This window comes from Triticum dicoccoides, chromosome 3A (genome assembly GCF_002162155.2).
Source record: "Triticum dicoccoides isolate Atlit2015 ecotype Zavitan chromosome 3A, WEW_v2.0, whole genome shotgun sequence".
In the NCBI taxonomy this organism is placed as follows: domain Eukaryota; kingdom Viridiplantae; phylum Streptophyta; class Magnoliopsida; order Poales; family Poaceae; genus Triticum; species Triticum dicoccoides.
In genome coordinates, this window is record NC_041384.1 from 426,209,015 (window position 1) to 426,231,296 (window position 22,282).

The window sequence follows — 22,282 nt, forward strand, 5'->3', positions numbered from 1 at the left end:
AGTAGGGTACTGCCCTTCAGTTGGATACTCGGAGATATCCTCGAAGGCAGAAACTACCACGATAGACACCATAGAGTATAATCAACACATGGCAATATGCAACAATATGATGCATACTATGACATGGCAAAATGATGTGTCCTGCCTAATGCAATGTGAAACAAGTTGAAAGGGTCCCATTTGAATCAAAGATTCAAATGAAAGCTTAAGCTCTTATGCATAATAAATGTATTATCTTGTTTCACCTAAACAGCAAGGTAAAAGTGTTTTGTCATGCATGAAACCATTACAGATGGATAGATTGAATTTTTCAAACTCCACCAATGGAAGGCATTTCTCCCAGCCCATTCCGAATGAGATGACAGAAGCTCGGAGCATATCTTCCAGAATTTGATTGACTCACTCTACTTGACCACTTGATTGAGGGTGGAAGGCGGTGCTAAAAGAGAGACGAGTTCCCATAGCATTTTGGAAACTTTCCCAAAATCGAGAGGTGAAGAGACTACCACGGTCTGAGTTAATTTCCAATGGGACACCATGAAGAGACACTATTCGGGAGATGTATAGGTCAGCTAGCTGGCTAGCAGTGATACTCTCACGAACAGGTAGGAAATGGGCTACTTTGGAAAGACGGTCGATCACGACGAAGATAACATTATTCCCTCTCTTGGTCCTGGGAAACCCAGTAATGAAATCCATACTGATTTTATCCCATTTCCACTCAGGAATAGCCAAAGGTTGAAGGGTGCCAGCAGGCCGTTGGTGCTCTGCTTTAACACGACGACAGACATCGCAACTAGCAATGTATTGAGCAATTTCTCTCTTCATCCTAGTCCACCAAAACCTCTGGCGTAGGTCTTGATAAATTTTAGTACTACCGGGATGAATGGTGAGAGGGGATTCATGAGCTTCCTTAAGAATCAACTGGCGTAGATGTTGTTTCTTGGGAACCACCAAGCGGTTCTCGAAGAAGACAACATCTCGCTCATCCATGGAAAAACATCTAGCAACTCCGCTAGCAATGTTTTCCTTAATCCGGGATAGGCCCGTATCACGCTTCTGGGCAGCTATGATTTGATCTGTAAGGTTAGGCTTCGCCATCAGGGTGGATAGGAATCCTCGAGGAACAATGTGAAGATTAAGCTTACGAAATTCCTCATGGAGAAGTGGTTGACTTTGTTGTAACATCAGGTTGTTACAATAGGATTTACGACTTAGCGCATCAGCCATGACATTGGCCTTGCTCGGGGTGTAAGTTATTTCTAAGTCGTAATCCGAGATCAACTCGACCCAACGTTGTTGCCTGAGATTCAAATCCGGTTGGGTGAAGATATATTTCAAACTTTGGTGATCGGTGAAGATCTTGCAACGATTACCGAGAAGGTAATGTCGCCAAGTTTTGAGTGCATGGACTACAGCTGCAAGCTCGAGATCATGTGTGGGATAGTTTTCCTCATGTGGGTGTAATTGCCGTGAGGCATAGGCAATTACCTGACGATCTTGCATGAGTATGCAATCTAGTCCTTGTCGCGAGGCGTCGCAATAGATAATAAAGTCCTTGGAGAAATCTGGTGGTACCAGTACGGGAGCAGATGCCAGGCGTCTTTTCCGTTCCTGAAAGCTAAACTCGCACTGTGGGGTCCACTCGAACTTTTTATCTTTCTTGAGGAGTTCAGTTAGAGGTCTAGTAACCTTGGAGAAATTCTCGACAAAGCGGCGGCAATAGCTCGCTAAGCCAAGGAAACTTCGAACTTGCTTCACCGTCTCAAGTGGAGTCCAATCAAGGACGGCTTCAACTCGCTCGGGATTGACAGCAATACCCTTACCAGAGATTACATGGCCTAGATAGGTCACTTCTGGCAACCAAAATTCACACTTGGAGAATTTGGCATAAAGGCGATGCTCTCGAAGTTTTGTCAATACCAGCCTTAGATGTTCGGCATGTTCCTCTTCATTCTTGGAGTAGATGAGTATATCATCGAGGTCTACTACGATGAATTTCTCCAAATACTCCATGAAGACCGAGTTCATTAACCGAGAGAAGGTGGCTGGGGCATTGGTTAAACCGAAGGACATGACGGTGTACTCGTATTGGCCATAACGAGTAACAAAGGCCGTTTTGGGAATGTCCCCATTTATGATTTTGATTTGATGGTAGCCCAACCTCAAATCCATCTTGGAAAAGACCGAGGATCCATCGAGCTGATCATACAAATCGTTGATTCTGGGAAGCGGATACTTGTTCTTAATAGTGACCAAGTTGACAGGTCGGTAATCTACAACCATCCGATCTGTTCCATCCTTCTTCTTGACAAAGAGGATGGGGCAAGCCCAAGGAGAGGAACTAGGACGGATGAAACCCTTTTTCAAGGACTCATCGAGTTGGTTCTTAAGCTCGGCTAGTTCTAAGGGTGCCATCTTATAGGGTCTTCTAGAAATTGGAACGGTTCCTGGAACAAGGTCTATCACAAACTCGACATCCCTGTCAGGTGGAACTTGAGTTTGTATTTGATTCTTGGGTTAAAATAAGCTCAAAACCTTCTGGTTGTAGTTGCATTAACCCAACACACTCATATTTCCATGTCATGATCATGCATCATATTGTGCTTTGCATTGATTTGGTTTCCTCTCTGTTGCCGGTGGTTGTCCCCTCTCGATAGACGTACCCTGACAGTGAGTTCGATGACACCGATGAAGAACTATACTATCTTCAGAAGTGCCAGGCAAGCAAAACCGTCTTGTTCATTCTGATACAATCCCCCTCTCTTGCTCCTGCTCTCTTTTACTACATTAGGACAACACTATTTCAACTGTTACATGCTGCGGTAGTTGAACCCCTTTCCTCTGCATGACCTGTCGTTGCCACAGTAAATAGATGAAACCCACTAGCATGAGTAGGAGTTGTTTGAGCCCTGCTGTGCCTACTCATTCATGCTTGTTTGTCATGCCTACTATTGCTTAGAGTTGTGTCAGGTCTGATTCATCGGGGATGAATTGGAAAGTTGTGAACATGTCCTATTGTGTGTGAGCTAAGTTGTTGAACACGATTTGGTAAAGGTATCGATGAGAGGCCATGTAGGAGTACATGGTGGGTTGTTTCATTGGAACCATCCTTAAGCACCGAGACCTGTATGTGTGATTTAAGAATCAGTTACTACCATGCATTGGGATCCTTAATTGACCCTCTCGGCTTCTTAACCACCCTAGTCCTCTGTCCAGGAGTTGCAATTAGTTTCTGGTGTTTGTAGGATATGTGTTGGCGGCCGTGCGTAGCGCTGACCCCAGGGGTGGGCTATGATGCGGTAGATACACCGTGGCCGGGTATACCGGGCACCCGTTTGGTGTCTCGGAACCCTGTACACATCGTTCGGGGCCGTATGTGGAAACCTCGGCCGGACTCCCTGCGGATGGAACCTGGATAGGCTATAAACCTGGACTAGAGACTTATGTGTTAGGTAGGCCGTGGCCGACACCCTCGTTGGGCTTCCGCTTGAAGGTTGCCGAGTACATGCCGTGTAAACGACGGTAAGTGGTGAGAGCGTGTATGAAGAAGTACACCCCTGCAGGGTTAACATCATCTATTTGAATAGCCGCGTCCGCGGTAAAGGACTGCTTGGTTGCCTATACAGTTCATAGATAACTTGAAGTGGATACTCTAAAACTCGCAAGATAAGAGTGAGTGCTATGGATGGCGTTCTCGTAGGGAGACAGGAGCAGATGCATAGTGGTGTATTGATATGGTGAATATGTGGACTCGTGTGCGCCACCTCAAGAGAGTTTCTTGCAGTCGTAGTTCAGGTTAGCCACTGAGTCAAAGCTGGCATGCTGCAGTTAAACTCCACCACCCTCTTTATTGATACCGATGCATATGTAGATAGTTCTGATGTAAGTCTTGTTGGGTACATTTGTACTCACGTTTGCTTAATTTATGTTTTGCAGAGAGACATCAGTCTCGCTAGTAGTACCGTGTGGGCTTCGACGTTTAGCTTGCTACCTCTGCTATGATCTTGTGCCCTCAGCAAGATCTGGTAGATAGTCAGGCTTCTTAGCCTTTTTCATTTGTACATGTCTGTACTCAGACATGTTAAGCTTCCGCATGTGCTTTGATTTGTATGCTATGATTGTTTGGTCATGAGACCCATGTTTGTAATATCTCGCTCCTCGGAGCCTAATGAATAAATACTTGAGTCATAGAGTTATGTTGTGATGCCATGTTGTATTTACACATATTGAGCATATTGTGTGTATGATTGAAATGCTTGGTATGTGTGGGCTCCGACAATCTAGTTGTTTATCCTTGGCAGCCTCTCTTATGGGGAAATGTAGTCTAGTGCTTCCATGAGCCATAGTAGTCCGCTACAACCCGCTCCACCGGAGTCCTAATAGCCCAGCACTACTGCTCAGGACACTTGACTGGCCGGCATGTGTTTCACTTCGTTCCTGTGTCTGTCCCTTCGGGGAAATGTCACGCGGTGACATCCGGAGTCCTGCCTAGCCTGCTACAGCCCGGGTTCCCGGAGTCCTGTTAGCCCAGCGCTATAGCCCGGATTCACACGCTGCTGACCGACATGCTCGATGTGATTCATGTATGTCTGTCCCCATAGGTTGGTGCCGCTTTGGGGTCACGACTAGCCATGTCGGCCCGGGTTCTCTGTCGGGTGGAAGGCACTTCTAAAAGAGAGACGAGTTCCCATAGCATTTTGGAAACTTTCCCAAAATCGAGAGGTGAAGAGACTACCACAGTCTGAGTTAATTTCCAATAGGACACCATGTAGAGACACTACTCGGGAGATGTATAGGTCAGCTAGCTGGCTAGCGGTGATACTCTCACGAACTGGTAAGAAATGGGCTACTTTGGAAAGACGGTCCATCACGACGAAGATAGCATTATTCCCTCTCTTGGTCCTGGGAAACCCAGTAATGAAACCCATACTGATTTTATCCCATTTCCACTCAGGAATAGGCAAAGGTTGAAGGGTGCCAGCAGGCCGTTGGTGCTCTGCTTTAACACGACGACAGACGTCGCAACTAGTAATGTATTGAGCAATTTATCTCTTCATCCTAGTCCACCAAAACCTCTGGCGTAGGTCTTGATACATTTTAGTACTACCGGGATGAATGGTGAAAGGGGATTCATGAGCTTCCTTAAGAATCAACTGGCATAGATGTTGTTTCTTGGGAACCACCAAGCGGTTCTCGAAGAAGACAACACCTCGCTCATCCATGGAAAAACATCTAGCAACTCCTCTAGCAATGTTTTCCTTAATCCGGGATATGCCCTTATCACGCTTCTGGGCAGCTATGATTTGATCCGTAAGGTTAGGCTTCGCCACCAGGGTGGATAGGAATCCTCGAGGAACAATGTGAAGATTAAGCTTACGAAATTCCTCATGGAGAAGTGGTTGACTTTGTTGTAACATCAGGTTGTTACAATAGGATTTACGACTTAGCGCACCAGCCATGACATTGGCCTTGCTCGGGGTGTAAGTTGTTTCTAAGTCATAATCCGAGATCAACTCGACCGAACATCGTTGCCTGAGATTGAAATCCGGTTGGGTGAAGATATATTTCAAACTTTGGTGATCGGTGAAGATCTCGCAACGATTACCGAGAAGGTAATGTCGCCAAGTTTTGAGTGCATGGACTACAGCTGCAAGCTCTAGATCATGTGTGGGATAGTTTTCCTCATGTGGGTGTAATTGCCGTGAGGCATAGGCAATTACCTAATAATCTTGCATGAGTATGCAACCTAGTCCTTGTCGCGAGGCGTCACAATAGATAATAAAGTCCTTGGAGAAATCTGGTGGTACCAGTACGGGAGCAGATGTCAGGCGTATTTTCAGTTCCTGAAAGTTGAACTCGCACTGTGGGGTCCACTCTAACTTTTTATCTTTCTTGAGGAGTTCAGTTAGAGGTTTACCAACCTTGGAGAAATTCTCGATGAAGCGGCGGCAATAGCTCGCTAAGCCAAGGAAGCTCCGAACTTGCTTGACCGTCTCAGGTGGAGTCCAATCAAGGACGGCTTGAACTCGCTCGGGATTGACAGCAGTACCCTTACCAGAGATTACATGGCCTACATAGGTCACTTCTGGCAACCAAAATTCACACTTGGAGAATTTGGCATAAAGGCGATGCTCTCAAAGTTTCCTCAATACCAGCCTTAGATGTTCGGCATGTTCCTCTTCATTCTTGGAGTAGATGAGTATATCATCGAGGTGTACTACGACGAATTTATCCAAATACTCCATGAAGACCGAGTTCATTAACCGAGAGAAGGTGGCTGGGGCATTGGTTAAACCGAAGGACATGACAGTGTACTTGTATTGGCCATAACGAGTAACAAAGGCCGTTTTGGGAATGTCCCCGTTTCTGATTTTGATTTGATGGTAGCCCAACCTCAAATCCATCTTGGAAAAGACCGAGGATCCAGTGAGATGATCATAGAGATCGTTGATTCTGGGAAGCAGATACTTGTTCTTGATAGTGACCAAGTTGACAGGTCGGTAATCTACAACCATCCGATCCGTTCAATCCTTCTTCTTGACGAAGAGGACGGGGCAAGCCCAAGGAGAGGAACTAGGACGGATGAAACCCTTTTTCAAGGACTCATCGAGTTGGTTCTTAAGCTCGGCTAGTTCTAAGGGTGCCATCTTATAGGGTCTTCTAGAAATTGGAACGGTTCCTGGAACAAGGTCTATCACGAACTCGACATCCCTGTCAGGTGGAACACCTGGCAGTTCTTCTGGAAAGACATCCGGAAAGTCTCGAACTACCGGAATATCCTCAAGGTCTGGAAGGGGTTGGCATTTAGGGAGTAAATCTGGCGCTTGGCCACTCGAGTTAAGACATTGACTGTCTTGCTCGATGGGTGAGTAAGTTGAACGGTTCTAGTGGCACAATCAATCTTAGCATAATGAGCTGACATCCAGTCCATACCCAAGATGATGTTTATGTCCGAGGACTTGAGAGCTATTAAGGATGCAAGGAAGACAAGTCTATTGACAAGAATTTCATTCCCATGGCTTACTCTAGAAGTTTGCCATCTAGAGCCAGGGGTTTGAATTTCCATGGTAGTGGGCATGTCACAGAATGTTGTGTTATGCAATCTAGCATAGCTCTTAGATGTGAATGAATGAGATGCTCTAGTATCGAAAAGAACAGATGCCGGACGGCAATTAACAAGGAGCGTACCAAGGACGACATTAGGATCCGCATGAGCCTCCTCGGCTGAGACATAGTTGACAAGGCCACGTGCAGTGGTGACCGGCTTGGCGTAGAATGTCTTTCCCGCTGGCTTACCATGACCAACGGACTTTCCAGACTGATTGGGGTTGTTGTTCTGGGGACACTCTCGACTATAGTGACCCGGCTCTCCACACTTGAAACATGTCACAACATTGGGGCGTGGAGCAGCATTAGTAGCGGGGCCACCATAGGGCTTGGGCGGTGCAAACTGCTGGTTGGGATGAGGCGCCTCAAAGGATGGCCTCGGAATGAACCTGGGTGGCAGTGTCGTGCTTGGAATCCACACCCGGCGCTTCTGAGATCCAGAGCCGGATGAAGATCCAAAATCACGAGAGTGCTTGCGTGAAGCGTCATAGTCGGACAGGCCTGTCTCAGCACTGATGGCTTTATTGACCAACTTCTGAAAGGAGGTGCACTCATGCAGATGAAGATCGCGGCGAAGCTTAAGGGCTCAGTCCATAGGAATAGTGACACCAAGTCGTATGGTCTGGATTGCCAGATTGTATGGAGTGGAGCGATGTAGGAGGCATCACCCCTCCTCGTGGTCCCCGTCTGCCACCACCTGTGGGACCAAGGCCACATCCGAGTCCCTATGGTCCGCAGGCTCCGCAGGACCATCTGTTCCCAGATGATCATGTTCGACTTCCAGGCTTTGGTGGTGACTTTTATGAGGATTACTACGGAGCCGTCTGAGCTAGTAGTAGTTTCACTAGTACTGCAATAGTTGTATTCTCCACAGTCCTGCGTGACCCATGGGATATGACTTGGTGTGTATCACGCTCCGGAGGTGTAGAAAATTAATGTATAGGAGCTTGGAATGCCTCCGATGAGATGTAATGTCTTTCACCGTAGTTGTACTCTAGCCTGGGCTTGTACTAAACTATGTACGGTGTGTATGACCAATGGTATATATATGGCAGTTTCTATATTACCATGTCGTGCAATGAACATCTTAGCATTCCATGTTATCCATTACATTCTGCACTTCCTTGCTAAGTTTGTGCCATCCTTATCTAAACCGTTGTCTTGTTTTCTCCTAGGATGGTCAACAGCCGCAGCAACCCTGCTGCCCCGGAGCAGGGGGAAGCCAGTGCAGTTAGGGGTGAAAATCTGCCTCACCCGACTTCTCTGGCCGAAGTGATGCTGGAGGCGGAAAGAAACAAGCGTGAGACTAGCTGCTTGCTGGAGCGGATTGAGCAGAACACTGCACGCCATCAGCGAAATGACTTGGTGTCAATCAATGACTTCATCAAGTTGTACCCACCAAAGTTCAATCATTCCATCGAGCCCCTCGACACGGATGACTGGCTTCGTAGCATCACACACAAGCTACGTTCTGCTAACGTAGCCGAAGCTGATAAGGTTACCTATGTTGCCTATCACCTTGAAGGCCCTGCTAGCCTTTGGTGGGAAAACATTGAAGCTATGCGCCCGGTCGACCAAATCACTACTTGGGCTGAATTCAGTGAGGCTTTCCGTGAGCATCACATCCCGGAAGGTCTCATAGATTGCAAGAGGAAAGAGTTCTACAATTTCACCCAAGGAAGACTGACCGTGGATGCATATAGTCGTGAATTTGGGAATCTGGCACAATATGCTCCTGAAGAGGTATCCACCGACGCTAAGAAGCAGGCAAGGTTCCGCAAGGGACTTAGCCCTGAGCTTTGTCGCGATCTTCGTCTGCACGAGTGCACCTCCTTTCAGAAGTTGGTCAATAAAGCCATCAGTGCTGAGGCAGGCCAGTCTGACTATGACGCTTCACGCAAGCAGTCTCGTGATTTTGGCTCTTCATCCGGCTCTGGATCTCAGAAGCGCCGGGTGTGGATTCCAAGCACGGCACTGCCACCCAGGTTCATTCCGAGGCCATCCTTTGAGGCGCCTCGTCCCAACCAGCAGTTTGCACCGCCCAAGCCCTATGGTGGCCCCGCTGCTAATGCTGCTCCACGCTGCAATGTTGTGACATGTGTCAAGTGTGGAGAGCCGGGTCACTATAGTCGAGAGTGTCCCCAGAACAACAACCCCAATCAGTCTGGAAAGTCCGTTGGTCGTGGTAAGCCAGCGGGAAAGACATTTACGCCAAGCCGGTCAACACTGCACGTGGTCATGTCAACTATGTCTCAGCCGAGGAGGCTCATGAGGATCCTAACATCGTCCTTGGTATGCTCCTTGTTAATTGCCATCCGGCATCTGTTCTTTTCGATACTAGAGCATCTCATTCATTCATATCTGAGAGCTATGCTTGATTGCATAACACAACATTCTGTGACATGCCCACTACCATGGAAATTCAAACCCCTGGCTCTAGATGGCAAACTTCTAGAGTAAGCCATGGGAATGAAATTCTTGTCGATAGACTTGTCTTCCTTGCATCCTTAATAGCTCTCAAGTCCTCGGACATAAACATCATCTTGGGTATGGACTGGATGTTAGCTCATTATGCTAAGATTGATTGTGCCACTAGAACCTTTCAACTTACTCACCCATCGGGCAAGACAGTCAATGTCTTAACTCGAGTGGCCAAGCGCCAGCTTTACTCCCTAAATGCCAACCCCTTCCAGACCTTGAGGATATTCTGGTACTCCGAGACTTTCCGGATGTCTTTCCAGAAGAACTGCCAGGTGTTCCACCTGACAGGGATGTCGAGTTCGTGATAGACCTTGTTCTAGGAACCGTTCCAATTTCTAGAAGACCCTATAAGATGGCACCCTTAGAACTAGACGAGCTTAAGAACCAACTCGATGAGTCCTCGAAAAAGGGTTTCATCCGTCCTAGTTCCTCTCCTTGGGCTTGCCCCATCCTCTTCGTCAAGAAGAGGGATGGAACGGATCGGATGGTTGTAGATAGACAGGCTTCAAGAAGCCTTCTTTCTTTCTAGTGTCTGTACTCAGACTATTTGCTTCCGCATGTGCTTGTATGCTTGTATGCTTGTATGACTTGAGTGTCGGGTCATGTGACCCCTACCTATATGAACATGTTATGTATGGCTCTCTGGAGCCTTTAAATAAAAGTACTTGAGTTGTAGAGTTTTGTTGTGATGCCATGTTGTATTTGCACATATCGAGCATATTATATGATTGAAATGTCGTGTATGTGTGGGATCCGACAATCTAGTTTTTTATCCTTCACAGCCTCTCTTATGGGGAAATGTAGTCTAGTGCTCCTCGAGCCATAGTAGTCCGCTACAGCCCGGTTCACCGGAGTCCTGCTAGCCCTGCACTACTGTTCAGGACACTTGACTGGCCGGCATGTGTTTCACTTCGTTCCTATGTCTATCCCTTCGGGGAAATGTCACGCGGTGACTTCCGGAGTCCTGTCTAGCCTGCTACAGCCCGGGTTCCCCAGAGTCCTGTTAGCCCAGTGCTACAGCCCGGATTCACCCGCTGATGACCGACATGCTCGATGTGATTCATGTATGCTTGTCTCCATAGGTCTGTGCCGCTTTGGGTTCACGACTAGCCATGTCGGCCCGGGTTCTCTGTCATATGGATGCTAGCGACACTATCATATACGTGAGCCAAAAGGCGCAAACGGTCCCGGGCCATGGTAAGGCGACACCCGTGGGGATACCGTGCGTGAGGCCGCAATGTGATATGAGGTGTTACCGGCTAGATCGATGTGACTTGGAATCGGGGTCCTGACAGCGTTTGCCTCACGACAGGGACTAGGTTGCATTCTTATGCAAGATCGCCATGTGATTGCCTATGCATCTCGACAGTTGCATCCACATGAGGAGAATTATCCTACACATGATCTAGAGCTTGCAGCCGTAGTCTATGCACTTAAGACCTGGCGACATTACCTTCTTGGTAAGCGTTGCGAGATTTACACCGGTCACCAGAGTCTCAAGTATATCTTCACCCGACCAGATTTGAACCTTAGGCAAAGACGTTGGTTGGAGTTGATCTCAGATTATGACTTAGGGATTACCTACACCCTAGGCAAGGGAAATGTCATGGCTGATGCACTAAGTCGTAAGTCCTATTGCAACAATCTCATGTTGCAACAGGGCCAACCACTTCTCCATGAGGAATTCTGTAAGCTAAACCTTCACATCGCTCCTCACGGATTCCTTTCTACCTTGGTGGCGAAACCTACTCTTGTGGATCAGATCATCTCTGCTCAGAAGAAGGATACGGGAATTTCCCGGATCAAGAGAAACATTAACAAGGGAGTTGGTGGTAGTTTCTCTATAGATGATCGTGGTTTTGTTTTCTTTGAGAGTCGCTTGGTGGTTCCCAAGAATCAACATCTTCGACAATTAATCCTTAAGGAGGCGCATGAATCTCCTCTCATGATTCATCCCGGTAGTACTAAGATTAATCGGGACCTACGCCAGAGGTTCTGGTGGACTAGGATGAAGAGAGAAATTGCTCAGTTTATTGCTAACTGTGACGTTTGTCGTCGCGTTAAGGCAGAACATCAAAGGCCTGCTGGCACCCTTCAACCTTGACACTGTCAGGACCCCGATTCCAAGTCACATCGATCTAGCCAGTAACACCTCATATCACATTGCGGCCTCACGCACGGTATCCCCACGTGTGTCACCTTACCATGGGCTGGGACCGTTTGCGCCTTTTGGCTCACGTATATGATAGTGTCGCTAGCATCCATATGACAGAGAACCCGGGCCGAGATGGCTAGACGTGAACCCAAAGCGGCACAGACCTATGGAGACAGGCATACATGAATCACATCGAGCATGTCGGTCATCAACGAGTGAATCTGGGTTGTAGCACTGGGCTAACAGGACTCCGGGGAACCCGGGCTATAGCAGGCTAGGCAGGACTCTGAAAGTCACCGCGTGACATTTCCCCGAAGGGACAGACATAGGAACGAAGTGAAACACATGCCGGCCACTCAAGTGTCCTGAGCAGTAGTGCTGGGCTAGCAGGACTCCGGTGAACCGGGCTGTAGCAGACTACTATGGCTCGAGGAGCACTAGACTACATTTCCCCATAAGAGAGGCTGCCAAGGATAAACAACTATATTGTCGGATCCCACAAATACCAAGCATTTCAATCATACACACAATATGCTCGATATGTGCAAATACAACATGGCATCACAACAAAACTCTACAACCCAAGTACTTTTATTTAAAGGCACCAGAGAGCCATACATAACATGTTCATACAGGTAGGGGTCACATGACCCGACACTCAAGTCATACAAGCATACAAGCACATGCAGAAGCAAATAGTTTGAGTACAGACACTAGAAAGAAAGAAGGCTTCTCGAAGCCTGTCTATGTACATAGGGCCCTCCATGGCCAGGATCACCACCTGGGTGGCGAGTCACTCATCGACATCGAGATCTACATAAAACCCGTCGGAGGGGGCGGTGTTGTCGTCTGGAAATAGTAATTAAGCAAACATGAGTACAAAGGTACTCAGCAAGTCTTACATCAGAACCTACTATACATGCTCATTCTCAAGAAGGTGGTGGAGTTATTGCAGCAAGCCAGCTTTGACTCTTGGCTAAGCTATCCTACGGGACACCACTAGTAAAATAGTTTTCACACACGAGTCCACTAATCACCAACGCAATACTCCACCGGAGATCCTCCCTTGTCATCCTACGAGAGAGACATCCTCGGTACTCACACTTATCTTGAGTCTTTTAGTAGTAACCATTAACTTGTCTATGAACTGTATAGGCAACCAAGTAGTCCTTACCGCGGACACGGCTATTCGAATAGTTTTATACCCTGCAGGGGTGTACTTCATCACACATGTTTACACCACTTAGCGTCTGCAGACGACATGTGCTCGGCAGACTTCAAGCAAAAGCCGGCGTGGGTGTAGACCACGACCTGACTAACCGCACAAGTCTCTAGTCCAGGTTTATCGCCTATTCAGGTTCCATCCGCAAGGAAATCCGGCCGGGGTGTCCTCAACGGCCCCAAACGATGTGTACAGGGTCCCGAGATGCCAAACGGGCGCCCGACATACCCGGCCACAGTGTATCTACCGCGTCATAGCCCACCCCTAGGGTCAGCGCTACGCATGGCCGCCAACACATACCTACAAACACCAGAAACTAGTTGCAACTCCTGGACAGAGGACGAGAGGGGTCAGTAAGTCGAGCGGGGTCATATTTCAGGGCCCAATGTGTGGTAGTAGCTGAATCTTAAATCAAACATACAGATCTCAGTTCTTATGGACGGCCTCAATGAAACAACCCACCATGTACTCCTACATGGCCTCTCATCGATACCTTTACCAAATCATGTTCAACACATCCCTCACATTACCGACATAATCATTTCACTCTAGCCCATCACCCAGATGATCCAGATCTGACACAACTCTAAGCATAGCAGGCATAGCAAGGTAGGAAACACATACATGGCTCAATCAACTCCTACAGATGCTAGTGGGTTTCATCTAGTTACTGTGGCAATGACAGGTCATGCAGAGGATAAGGGTTCAACTACCGTAGCACATAGCAATTTGAAACATTGTTGTCTTAATGCAGTAAAAGAGAGCAGAGGCGAGAACATGGGATTGTATCGATATGATCAATGGGGCTGCTTGCCTGATGGAGTGGTAGTAGGGTACTGCCCTTCAGTTGGATACTCAGAGATATCCTCGGAGGCACAACCTACCACGAGAGACACCATATAGTATAATCAACACATGGCAATATGCAACAATATGATGCATGCTATGACATGAAAAAATGATGTGTCCTGCCTAATGCAATGTGAAACAAGTTGAAAGGGTCCCATTTGAATCAAAGATTCAAGTGAAAGCTTAAGCTCTTATGCATAATAAGTGTATTAGCTTGTTTCACCTAAACAGCAAGGTTAAAGTGTTTTGTCATGCATGAAACCATTACAGATGGATAGATTGAATTTTTCTGATCATTTTTCATATATAATTTGTTTGATTTGGAGCTATGGTTGATTTTTCTATGATTTTTAGAAGTTTAGGCTATTTTCTGGAATTTCCTGAATTGGAGTGTTACAATATGATCCGGTGCTGAGAGTTAAGCGTGTGAACACGATTTGGTAAAGGTAGAGGTGAGAGGCCATGTAGGAGTACATGGTGGGTTGTCTCATTGGGACCGTCCTTAAGAACTGAGTTTTGTGTAAGTTGTCCAATGACTAGCTACTACCACAGATTGGGCTCCGGGCGCTCCAAGCTCTCTCCACTTATTAACCGCCTTGATCTATGTCCAGGAGTTGCAAATAGTTTCTGGTGTTTATAGGTAGTGCTATTTTTCTACCGAGTGGGACCCGGCAGGGTGGACTTGGGACAAACTAGGCACACGTGGCCCGGTGTACCGAGTGGCACCCGGATGGTGGGCTCGGGAACCCTGTACACATCGTTTGGGGCCGTGAGCGAAACCCTGACCGGATCTCCTTGCGGATGGAATCCGAATAGGCGATAAACCTGGACTAGAGTCTTGTGTGGTTAGTCAGGTCGTGGCCGACACCCTCGCCAGGCTTCCACTTGAAGGTTGCCGAGATACATGACGTGTATATGGTGATAAGTGGTGAGAGCGTGTGTGAAGAAGTACACCCTTGCAGGGTTATCATGATCTATTCGAATAGCCGTGTCCTCAGTTATGGACTTCTTGGATGCTTACGTGGTACATAGACAACTTAAAGTGGACACTCTAAAATGCTCAAGACAAGTGTGAGTGCTATGGATGGCCTTCTCATAAGGAGACGGGGATGAATCCATAGTAGTGTATTGATGTGGTGATTAGTGGACTCGTGTGCGCTGCCTCACCGCAAAGAAGTTTCTCATAGTCGTAGAACATGATAGCTACTGAGTCAAAGCTGGCTTGCTGCAACTAAACCCCACAATACCTTCTTGATACAAATGCATGTATGATAGGATCTTATGTAAGCCTTGCTGAGTACCTTTGTACTCATGTTTGCTTTATTTATGTTTTGCAGGTGAGACATCTGTCTCACTAGTAGTACCGCTTGGACTTCGATGAGTAGCTTGTTACCTCAGCTACGATCTTGTTCCCTTGGGAGCGACTTGTAGATAGTCAGGCTTCTGAGCCTTTTTTCTTTTGTAGTTGTCTGTACTCAGACATGTAATGCTTCCGTTGCTTGTATGCTCTGAATGATGGGTCATGTGACCCATGTTTGTATTTAATGCTATGTGGCTCTTCTGGGCCTTTATCTATTTGAGTTTGCGTTATGTTGTGATGCCATGTTGTACAGCACATACTTGCATGTTATGTGTACGTGTGACGTGTATTGCTATGTGTGGGATCCGACAATCTAGTTGTTTATCCTTGGCAGCCTCTCTTATGGGGAAATGTAGTCTAGTGCTTCCTTGAGCCATAGTAGTCCGCTACAGCCCGATTCACCAGAGTCCTGCTAGCCCAGCACTACTGCTCAAGACACTTGACTGGCCGGCATGTGTTTCACTTCGTTCCTGTGTATGTCCCTTCGGGGAAATGTCACGCGGTGACATCCGGAGTCCTGCCTAGCCTGATACAGCCCGAGTTCCCCGAGTCCTGTTAGCCAGTGATACAGCCCGGATTCACACGCTGCTGACCGACATGCTTGATGTGAATCATGTATGCATGTCCCCATAGGTTAGTGCCGCTTTGGGTTCACGACTAGCCATGTCGGCCCGGGTTCTCTGTCATATGGATGCTAGCGATACTATCATATACGTGAGCCAGAAGGCGAAACGGTCCCGGGCCATGGTAAGGCGACACCTGTGGGAATACCGTGCGTGAGGCCGTAAAGTGATATGAGGTGTTACATGCTAGATCGGTGTGACTTAGAATCGGGGTCCTGACAGCTTTGGCCTCTGCTCTCATTTACTGCATTAAGACAACAACGTTTCAAACTATTGTGTGCTACGGTAGTTGAACCCTTATCCTCTGCATGACATGTCATTGCCATAGTAACTAGATGAAACCCACTAGCATGTGTAGGAGTTGATTGAGCCATGTATGTGTTTCCTACCTTGCTATGCCTGCTATGCTTAGAGTTGTGTCAGGTCTGGTTCATCTGGGTGATGGGCTAGAGTGAAATGATTATGTCGGTAATGAGAGGGATGTGTTGAACATGATTTGGTAAAGGTATTGATGAGAGGCCATGTAGGAGTACATGGTGGGTTGTTTCATTGAGGCCGTCCATAAGAACTGAGATATGTATGCGTGATTTAAGATTCAGCTACTACCACACATTGGGCCCTAAAATATGACCCCGCTCAACTTACTGACCCCTCCCGTCCTCTGTCCAGGAGTTTTAACTAGTTTCTGGTGTTTGTTGGTTATGTGTTGGGGCCGTGCGTAGCGCTGACCCTAGGGGTGGGCTATGACGCGGTAGATACACTGTGGCCGAGTATGCCGGGCGCCCGTTTGGCGTCTCGGGACCCTGTACACATCGTTTGGGGCCGTTGAGGACACCCTGGCCGGATTTCCTTGCGGATGGAACCTGAATAGGCGATAAACCTGGACTAGAGACTTGTGCGGTTAGTCAGGTCATGGTCTACACCCACGTCAGCTTTCGCTTGAAGTCTGCCGAGCACATGTCGTGTGCAGACGCTAAGTGGTGTAAACATGTGTGACGAAGTACACCCCTGCAGGGTATAAAACTATTCGAATAGTCGCGTTCGCGGTAAAGGACTACTTGGTTGCCTATACAGTTCATAGATAACTTGAAGTGGATATTCTAAAACTCGCAAGATAAGCGTGAGTGCTATGGATGGCGTTCTCGTAGGGAGACGGGAGCAGATCCATAGTGGTGTATTGATATGGTGAATATATGGACTCGTGTGCGCCACCTCAAAAGAGTTGCTTGCAGTCCTAGTTCAGGTTAGCCACTGAGTCAAAGCTGGCTTGCTGCAGTTAAACTCCACCACCCTCTATATTGATACCAATGCATATGTAGATAGTTCTGATGTAAGTCTTGCTGGGTACTTTTGTACTCACGTTTGCTTAATTTATGTTTTGCAGAGAGATGTCAGTCTCGCTAGTAGTTCCGTGTGAGCTTCGATGTTTAGCTTGCTACCTCAGCTATGATCTTGTGCCCTCGACAGGATCTGGTAGATAGTCAGGCTTCTTTGCCTTTTTCATTTGTAGATGTCTGTACTCAGACATGTTAAGCTTCCGCATGTGCTTTGATTTGTATGCTATGATTGTTGGGTCATGAGACCCATGTTTGTAATATCTCGCTCCTCGGAGCCTAATGAATAAATACTTGAGTCATAGAGTTATGTTGTGATGCCATGTTGTATTTACACATATCGAGCATATTGTGTGTATGATTGAAATGCTTGGTATGTGTGGGATCCAACAATCTAGTTGTTTATCCTTGGCAGCCTCTCTTATGGGGAAATGTAGTCTAGTGCTTCCATGAGCCATAGTAGTCCGTTACAGCCCGGTTCACCGGAGTCCTGCTAGCCCAGCACTACCGCTCAGGACACTTGACTGGCCGGCATGTGTTTCACTTCGTTCCTGTGTCTGTCCCTTCGGGGAAATGTCACGCGGTGACATCCGGAGTCCTGCCTAGCCTGCTACAGCCCGGGTTCCCGGAGTCCTGTTAGCCCAGTGCTACAGCCCGGATTCACACGCTGCTGACCGACATGCTCGATGTGATTCATGTATGCCTGTCCCCATAGGTTGGTGCCGCTTTGGGTTCACGACTAGCCATGTCGGCCCGGGTTCACTGTCATATGGATGCTACCGACACTATGATATACGTGAGCCAAAAGGCGCAAACGGTCACGGGCCATGGTAAGGCGACACCCGTGGGAATACCGTGCATGAGGCCGCAAAGTGATATGAGGTGTTACCGGCTAGATCGATGTGACTTGGAATCGGGGTCATGACAGCGCTGGTATCAGAAAATGAATAATTGTGTTAGCACTGCATCACTGTGACGTCAGCGAGTCAAAGGCGCCGGCCCAGGTCAAACCTGACTGGTGGGCCCGGTCTGTCAGTGTCTCAGCTAACTAACTAACTGTCAGTGGGGCCTGGGCCCGCATGTCAGTGACTTAAACTAACTAAAATTAGTTAGCACTAAGCCTAACCTAATTAACAGGTCGGCCCCACCTGTCATAGGCTCAGGGGGAAGTCAACTTGGGCCCACACAGGTCAGACGTGGTCAACTCCCCGGCGGCTTGACGCCGGCGATGACAGAAGCGGCGGAGGGGCTCGGGTTTTGCCCACAGTCGACCAAATCGACTGCGGTTTGGTCCTACGCGTAGCTGGGAGCAAGCCGCATCGTTTGGTGGTGGAAGTGGAGCTCGGGGAGGCCGGGAACGACGCCGGCGATGACCTTGGCGGTCGCCGGAGTTCGGGCGAGGATGGACCCGAAGCTACGGGGCACGGCGAGGTGCGGGGAGTGGTGCGTTAGGCTCCTGGGAACGTGGTGAGTGTGGTGACGCGCTCGGAATCAAGCTTACGTGCCTGTGGCCACGGCGGCGACATGGCCGGCGGAGCCGAGCTCTCGGCCGTGATGGCCAACGGGATTAGAGGGTAGCTCGAGCGACGTGGCTAGGGGGAGAAGAGAGAGAAGCTCACGACGAGTGCAGCGGGCGTCGAAGCGGGCTCGAGGAAGCTTGGGAGGTGGCGAATCGTCGGCGACAATCTCCGGTGACCGATGAGGGGAACGACAGCGGTGGCGGCGTTGCAGCACGTCCGAGGCTTCGTGGCTCGTCGAGGAGGTCAAGGGAGATGTTGCGGAGCTCGTGGGCACGGTGGGGTGACACGGGGATGACGGTGGCTGCGGCTACAACGGCAAGACGGTGGAGGCTGCATCGGCCATGGCTTCGGGGGAGCGAGGGAGAGAGGCAGGGGGCGAATGAGATGTCCACGGGGTCGGGGCGGCGACGTGGAGCTCACCCAGGTGTCCTGGCCTCGCGGGCGGCAAGCAGCTGACGCCGTGGCGAGCTCGTGCTCGCCGGCGTCACCTCTGTGCCTGCCTGGCGAGGGAGAAGCAGCTGGCTGGCATGGGCCAGCACAGTGCTGGGCCGGCCAGGTGGGCTGCCAGGTGGGCTGCGGCCAGGTAAGTTTCCTGCTCCTATTTTATTTCTGTTTTTCTATTTTTCTGTAAGTTTGTGGCTTTATTAAAAATACTTAGGCACTTACAAAAATCCTGAAAATAATCATAGGCTCTGTTTAGATTATTTTCAACGGCCCACACTTATTTCCAGAATTATTTGAGCATTTGAAATATTTTATAGCATTTAAATACCCAAATTCAAATACTTATGATTTAATTCAAAGAATCCAGAATGTCCTAGAAAAGAGTGCACCATTTTTGCCAGCGGTTTAAGCCCAATCCAGAAATGATGAACATTTTGTGAAGGGCATTTTAGGTTCATTGAAAATATTTTTAGTAAACCCTAGTTGTTTCCAGGGGGGTGCTGGGGGTTCTGTCATCCCCATTTCAAGTTTCTGTAAAAGTAGACATGATGCATCACTCTAATGCATGAACTAGCTAGGGTGTGACAACTCACCCCCACTCAAAAGAATCTCGTCCCGAGATTTAGGATCCTCCGGGAAGAAGGTAGGGTACTCGAGTCGAAGACGATCCTCCGTTTCCCAAGTAGCTTCCTTCTCGGAATGGTGTGACCGTTGAACCTTGAGAAACTTGATGTTATGGCGTCGAGTGGTACGCTCGGCTTGATCAAGGATACGAACAGGAATACATGATATTCCCGATATGAGAGGTTATCTTGTAGATCAAGTGTTTCGTGGTCCACTCCATGGATAGGATCCGCGAATCAACGCCTGAGTTGAGAAACGTGGAAGACATCGTGAACTCTAGAAAGATGCGGAGGTAGTTCCAATTGGTAGGCAACTTCTCCTCGTTTGGCAAGAATGCGAAAGGGTCCAATGTAGCGAGGAGCCAATTTTCCTTTGATACCGAAGCGATGGGTTCCCTTTAACGGAGTAACCCGAAGGTAAGCCTTCTCGCCGACTTCGTAAGACATGAACTTATTTTTACGATCATATTGGCTCTTTTGACGAGATTGGGCTGTTTTCAATTTCTCACGAATAACGCGAACCTGCTCTTCTGCTTCCTGAATCATATCCGGGCCAAAGAGTTATCTTTCCCCGGTTTCTGACCAGTTAAGAGGCGTTCGACATTTTCGTCCATAGAGAACTTCGAAATGAGCTTTGCCCAAGCTAGCTTGATAACTATTGTTATAAGCAAACTCTGCGAATGGAAGGCATTTCTCCCAACCCATTCCGAATGAGATGACAGAAGCTCGGAGCATATCTTCCAGAATTTGATTGACTCGCTCTACTTGACCACTTGATTGAGGGTGGAAGGCAGTGCTAAAAGAGAGACGAGTTCCCATAGCATTTTGGAAATTTTCCCAAAATCGAGAGGTGAAGAGACTACCATGGTCTGAGTTAATTTCCAATGGGACACCATGAAGAGACACTATTCGGGAGATGTATAGGTCAGCTAGCTGGCTAGCGGTGATACTCTCACGAACAGGTAGGAAATGGGCTACTTTGGAAAGACGGTCGATCACGACGAAGATAACATTATTCCCTCTCTTGGTCCTGGGAAACCCAGTAATGAAATCCATACTGATTTTATCCCATTTCCACTCAGGAATAGCCAAAGGTTGAAGGGTGCCAGCAGGCCATTGGTGCTCTGCTTTAACACGACGACAGACGTCGCAACTAGCAATGTATTGAGCAATTTCTCTCTTCATCCTAGTCCACCAAAACCTCTGGCGTAGGTCTTGATACATTTTAGTACTACCAGGATGAATGGTGAGAGGGGATTCATGAGCTTCCTTAAGAATCAACTGGACTTCGAGAAAATATTATAAACTTCAAAAATTCATAGAAATTCAACCGTAGCTCAGATTGAAATAAGTTATATATGAAAAATGATCAGAAAAATTCAGTCTATCCATCTGTACCATTTTCATGCATGACAAACCAACCTATACATGCTGTATATATGAAAACACATAAATGGCATATTTAAGAGCCTAATTTGGAGTTGCAATTAAACCCTTGGTTCAAATGGACTTCAACCAAATAAATTCTAGATGCATTAACTCAAACAACATCACATAATCATGCCATGTTCATGCATCATAATGTTCCATATGATTGTGTTTGAGTTTCAACACCGTTCCTTCTCGATAGGTCCTGCTCCGGAGAGTGTTCGAGAGTACCTGTCTAAGGAGCAGTGCCCCCTGTTGATCTACCAGGCAAGCAACCCCCCTTGTTCATTCCGATACAATCCTACTCTCTCGCTCCTGCTGTCGTGGTATTCTCAGGGGGGGCTTTGCGAGTCGACAGATGCCACAAGGGCTTAGTGTGAGGGTAAGACTGCTGCTGATAGGCCCGGGAGCGGGTATGCGAGTAGCACGCTCTAGTTTACCCAGGTTCAGGGCTCTCTGGAGAGATAATACCCCTACTCCTGCATGTCTGAGTATATATGTGGGGTGTACATCGGGCAGTACAAAGTGCTCCTGGAGCTGTATCTGAGATCAGTGCCATGGGCATCTGGCTTTGTATATGCCTATGTGAGGCATGCTAGTGGCCGGCCATGCTCATGGCCGTGAGCATGTGTGCTCATGTGGATGGATGGATGGATAGCTAGCTACCTTGCTAGCTAGTTGCTTGTGTGTGTGCGTGGGAGTGTGTATCCTGGATGGATGAATGGATGTGTGTGAGGCCTCGTGGCCGTGAGTGTGTGAGCCTCCCCTGGTGTTCCTTATAAAGGGGAGCCCAGGGGACAAGGGATGGCCCACGTGACCAACTTCACTATTTGGGAGACAACGATGTGACATCTCACACCCGCTACGGTGTATCACTATTGCTCAGCAGTGTCCGGGTACAGCCGTCTTGTCCACGGTATGGCCATCGTGTCAGGGTCTTGTCGGTGTCGGGTCGTGCTGCAGTCGGCAGCCGGCTGGTTGGCGCAGTCGGCAGCCGGCTAGTTGGCGTAGTCGGCAGTCGGCAGTCGGCTGGGCAGAGCAGTCGGACGGGAAGCCGACAGGAGTGACCGGAACGGATTAAGGGGCTTTGCTAGCCCCGATGTCTTGAAATAACGTCTTGCCGTCCTCGGGGT